Below are 6000 nucleotides of genomic sequence, written 5' to 3' on the forward strand. Positions count from 1 at the left end.
ATGCTTGGTCCTTGTGTTGTACCGACTGACGCTAGCCAGTGTGAGATAGACACTGTCTTGCTGTGACATAGAGGGTATCTTTCATTTCTCAAGGTTCAAAGGGAACTAAAGCCAAATATTCTGTCATAGAGCGAGAAGCGTTGGTGTGTTGCTGGGGCATGAACCATTTCAGGGGTTACTTATGGGGTCCAGATTTTATAATCAGAGTTGATCACAAACCCCTCATCAATTTTATCACTACTAAGGGGGTATAGTGAGGCTTGACATGTTTCTCACCCTAAGAATGATTTCAAATGGCGCTCGCTCGCTGCCCGCAGAACAGTGTTGCTTGCCTTTATCACCAGCAGGCTCAAATACAGCAACTTCCTTTATGTGGCTGGACAGCTCACCAATAGCCTTCAGGTGGACCAAATCTCAGCCACCAAACTCACGCTCAACTTACTAACTTGGTGGAATCGGCAGGTAGAGCTATAAACAAAGCTCATTGGGATAGTGCTATAGAGGCAGATGCAGGGATAAAGAAAGTCATGGAGTATATACATAAGGGATGGCCTGCACCCAAGAAATTGGATGATGGTGTGATGATGTGCTATCATTATGTGGGTCCTGAATTACCTTTACAAGATGGATATCTAAGACATGCAGAATTGCTAGTGGTACCAGCAAAACTGCATAACTGAGTTCTCAGGTTGACTCATGCAAGGCATATAGGTATGAAAGCCATGAGAAGGAGGTAAATGTTGGTGGACTAGTTTAGGTAGGAATATAGAGTATTTTGTGAGAGACTGTATGTCTTGCACAGTAATTGATGAATCTCAAGGCACTGTTACGAGTGGGGTGTCGTTGATTCTCAGACTACACAAGGCGTGAGTGAAACTAGGGTTAGATTTCACTGGTCCTATTAGAGAAGAGGGATACCTGAATTTGGAGTAGTAGTAGTAGTTGGGGATTATTAATCTTGTTGGCTGGAAGTCAAGTTTTTAACTCACGAGTCCCTGTGCAATTACATTTTTGGGCAACGTAGTTTCTTGGGAAGGAGTGCTGTGATGTGAGGTGAGGTGATGGCAACAGGCAATGGAACGCAGTTGACCTCAAAGGAGTTTAAGGTCTATTTAGATTTACTAGGTGTACGGCATATTAAAACCTCATTGTACCATCCTACAAGCAGTTTACAATTGTTATTAGCTAATCATCTGGACTGTGAAGTTGAGTTGAAGAAATTGTTAAGAGTGGTGCGTACTACCCCCAGTGCGGATACAGAGTTGTTGCCTTTCGTTATAAGAGGACGTGTTCTCATACAGTTGGACAGGCCTGCGGAGAAACTTGGGGATTGAAAGTGGTGGAATAAAGAAAGATTGTCTTTATTCCCTGTGGGTGACTCTGTAGTAATGATCAAATAATTGTGCTGGTTAAATTATTTTTGTGTGTTTTGCTGTGCTAGTGGGTTTTGTTCTTCTGTGCATCTTTAAGGTAGGTGTATTGATGGGGTGTGTTTTCTGTGTATCGAAAGGGGAAAGATATGTTGTGACTTCTGAAGTAGAATGTTTTTATGAGTGCTCAATGTAAAAAATAATTGGCCAAGTACTTGTACTTACCAGTCTCTGTCAGGTGCCTTTTGTCTCCTGACCAGACGTTTGCTATGCGTTTGATTCACTAAATACATTTGTACAAGGCAGTATGAAGATCTTGTCAGGAACCATGCAGATTTTGAGTTAATAAGCAATGAACGCAGATGGCATCACTGTTTTCCTATGAATCATGTCCAGTGATCATTAATTCCCCTTCTAGGAGGAATAAAAACAATGGTATTGTTGCATTAATTGAACTTGGTTGTTCCTACAATAAATGTATGTATTACACATGGTGTTATCTCTCATCAAGCTATATTCAGGCCAGTGCTTGTTATAACTCCTATGTCTGTCTATTGGCCCTCTCTTTATTTTAATGAGGTAACTTGACTTTGTGCATTCAAGGGAATGTCGGGAACCCTGAACAAAATTTCCCGGAGGCACTAATCTTTATTGTGTTATAGTTCAAACGCATGGTCATATTTCCACACTATGCTCAGGACAGTAACTCCCTGATGGATAATATACTCCCTTACAGAGGAAAGCTGCTGAGAGATCCTGCTTACTTTGTGCCTGTACTCCGCTTACTACACACTTGTATTACATCACCATCTGATTATTTATTTAAGAGTTTTAAAAAGTGCTGCACCTCACTTAGGACACTTCAGAGCACTAGAAAAAAACATTTGAAAAAATCATGAAACCATGAAAGATCTTACAGATGCCAGTTAAGAGTCCATCCAGATTCATATGATGCTCCTAGAATTGGCATTATTCAGTCAGCTCCAAGAAAATACTGTGAATAATTGTAAGCCACTGTGCAAAGTTCAGTTTTCAGGAATTTCCTGAATTGAAAGTCCTGGTGGGTAAAACTCCAGTATTAATGTATAATCCCTATCATTAAGGTACAAACTATTCATGATGCCTACCACCTTTGCTCTGTACTCCATTCAAAGTACATAACAACCTATTATCTAGTAGATCACTCCACATGAATTCATGGCATTCCTTGCTGTGCACATGCTAGTAGGACCCCTCAAACTAAGCATGAGACTTCACAGTCAAAGAATGCCCCCTTACCGCCTGTGCATGGCACATCACCATCTATGTATGATACCCCTCCATCATGCATGGCCATGGTGGCAGACTGTATACAAACCAACTACCTGAAGCTTAACTTTGACAAGACGGAAGTACTGGTCTTTGGCAACAAGACCTCCCCATGGGATTCCACCTGATGGCCATCGGAGCTAGGACTAACACCCACTGATCACGCAAGAAATCTAGGAATCATCCTAGATGATAAGTTCAAGATGACAGCTCAAGTCATTGCGGTGTGCACCTCCCTCCTGCTTTCACATACTATGCATGCTGCGAAAGATATTCCAGCAGTTGCTTCAGAACACAAGAAGGACAGTAACAAAAGCACTCATCACCAGCAGGCTGGACCAGGGCAATACTCTGTAAGCCGGAATCTCCAAATAACTCCTACACAGACTCCAGACTATCCAGAATGCAGCTGCAAGACTCATAGTCAACCTCCCACACTGCACCCACATCACACTGCACCTCAGGAAACTTCACTGGCTCCCCATTCACAAGCAATCAATTCAAACTTCTCTCACACATATACAAAGCGCTACACAACAGAAGACCAGAATACCTGACCAGCTGCCTATACTATCACCAACCACCAGACACCCATGCTCTGCGTCACTCTCACTCTGGCACACGCCCGTATCCGCAAAAGCAAAACTGGAACGCTGCTCATTCTCCTACATCACACACAAGACATGGAACACCCTCCTTCAACACATCAGAGCCTCCTCCTCACTTACTGAGTTCCCCCTAGAAGCTGATGACCAGACTCTTTATATAAGCACCTTTGAACCATACACCTTACCCAAGCACCTGGATAACCTCTCAGGTGATTAGTGCACTATACAAATCAACATAGCATACCAAGCTTGACACCTCACAGTCAAAGCAATAAGCCTGACCACCTGTGCATGAAAGATCATCAGCTATGTGTGACACTTTTCCATCTAAGCATGACACCTTGCAATCTATGTACGCCCCTCCAACCTCAGGTGCACAACACTTCACCTAATGAGTATGACACATGCCAACGTGGGAATGACACGCTGACATCCATGCATAGAACCCTACCAACAATACTTGGCACCCACCTCAAGTCAAGGAAAATAAAGTTTACTTTTTTAATAACAAGACTTAACCCAGGCTTCTCCGACAAGTAGCTTGTGGGCTACTAGAAGCTCTTCCTCCACCTGTAAATAGCTCTCCTGTGTGCAGTCCAGCCTTCTAAATTAGAAGCTTTGGCTTTGCTGAATTAATATATACATACCAATATTAAGAGTGTGTGTTTGAGACGAAGAAATATCCAAAGTTGAGGTTTAGAGAAAAATGGCTCCAATTCCAAACTACATGTAAAGCTAGTCATAAATCATGTGGTGTTAGGGGGGACTTACAAGTACTATCATTACCTTGTTACAAGGGGCATTGCAACTATGGCTGTCATCTATAACTCAGATAGAGCAATTCAAATTTGATTAAAAAAAACGTTTTTATTGCTAGTAGCCTGATGCACTGAGGGGGTCACTGCTGACATTCTTGCATGAGATGACCACCAATGTAATCTTCTCTAGTGTGTCACTATTACAACACTAATAATATCAGCAGGTTGGGATGATGTTCATTCACATGAGTAGCTCTTATTACAGAAAAGGTTGGAGCCCCCCGAATAATCATAAACAAGCAGTGTAGTCAAGATCAGCAGGTGTCCATTAATCCTCCACTGAAGCAATGGCAGATTAATAAAGTGTCCCAAAATCTAAACAGGCCACGTCACCATCTAATCATGAACCCTTGCCATCTAAGTTTGATAAAACCAGCCATATGGGCATGAATGTTCTCACCATGCATATATGGACCCGCAGTACACCATCTGTGCATGCCATCTCAGGATCCAAGCATATCTCACAATTTATGATATTCACCCATCTGCACACGGCACCCCACCGGTCACAAGTAGCACCCCAATATGTGTGTATGACACCTAGCCAGCTAGTTATGAACCCTCCACATGATACAGGGTTGAGACACTAGGTCTGCATGGCCCACCGTGTGTGTGATTCATATCTATGCAATATTCATGCATACCACATCAGTAACTATTAAGCATCAATCAACTATTCCCCATCCTGGCTCAAAGGCACTGTTAAACCTATCATTTGCCCATCGCATCCCACCCTCCATCTATAACAAGGCTCTGTTTACCAATCACAGTCCCATCTTTATAGCAGGACCTCGGAGCCCACCGCCCCGCAGTGCTCGGCCTAAGCCCGTGCTACAGGTTACCCCATCCTATTCTTCCTCCCACCCTGTAAGCTGCTGTCAGGGTGCGGGCGTGGGAGACGCGCTGTCGCAGGTGGGGCTGGCTCGTCTCGGGGCGCTTATTTAGTACACAGAGCATAGCGGATACTGACAGAATCCTCTCCGTGCCACTCCACTGCCCAGAATACCGCCCGCGCTGTCAAATAGCCCAGCAGAAATGTATGTACATAGCAGATACCCACTTGTGAGAGCAGAAGGGCCGGGTCACCAGGAAAGGCAGCCGGACCTCAGGAGCAAGGACGAGCGCGTCTGCCAGGGAAGGGAGGGGGTTGTTTTCCGGTATTTAGAGGTCGGGAGGGGGCAGGGGTGAGAGGCAGGAGCAGGCAGCGCCCAGCAGGCCGGTCCCCGGCTCAGGCAGGCTGGTCCTCCCTTTGTTATTGCTGTCAGAGAGCAGCACACAGGAGCCCGGCTGTTCTGCGCATGTCCCAATCTGTCAGGCAGACAGCAGTCACGTGGCCTGCTCTCAGCTGAGCCTTCGGCACAGTGCACGGCGAAGGAGGGGGCCGGTGAAGTGCGGGAGAGATGCACTGGGAGCCTACTGACAACATGGCACCTGAGTGATGTAATGGCATCCGTAGCCAATCACGCTGCGAACGAAAGGGACACTGGCTAGGGGTAGACAATCGTATTATTAATGGAGGGGAGAGAGGGAAGACCTGTGCGTGTATTTTACATAAAACTAAATACTATCACACTTAACGCCACACAAGATATTAGCGATAACTTGTTTTTATTTAGTGTTTGCATTGATATCATAATCGCTTGTAGGGATGTAAATATTTGCTTTTTACTGCTACCAGCAGAGGTACTGCTACGGGTAGAGAAGGGGCACTCTCAGGTCGTTAGCCACTTTCACATCCCCTTATAGGAGTTCCCAAGGAGACTGAGCAATAATAGGCATGTTTTAGGTCTCGGATAGACAGCATTGCGCTGTCTCTTTGAGACATGCTGTATTGAGGTATGTACTTGAAGCTCCACACACTCTCTGCCATTCTTTTAAATTGGCTGCTGTCACTGT

The 6000-nt window shown here is 44.8% G+C and overlaps 1 protein-coding gene across 4 annotated transcripts in view; it reads right to left on the bottom strand.

Moving 5' to 3' along the window:
* PARP6 (poly(ADP-ribose) polymerase family member 6) overlaps positions 1-5381 on the bottom strand; it is a 289649-nt gene extending 284268 nt beyond the window's left edge. For all 4 annotated transcript variants that reach the window (XM_085643949.1, XM_085643947.1, XM_085643948.1 and 1 more), the window contains exon 1: positions 5165-5381. The gene's annotated coding sequence lies outside the window, so the exon portion shown is untranslated. The remainder of the gene's footprint in view (positions 1-5164) is intronic.
* Positions 5382-6000: the final 619 nt, after the last annotated feature.

The sequence above is a fragment of the Triturus cristatus genome, chromosome 3_1 (assembly GCF_964204655.1).
Source record: "Triturus cristatus chromosome 3_1, aTriCri1.1, whole genome shotgun sequence".
Classification (NCBI taxonomy): domain Eukaryota; kingdom Metazoa; phylum Chordata; class Amphibia; order Caudata; family Salamandridae; genus Triturus; species Triturus cristatus.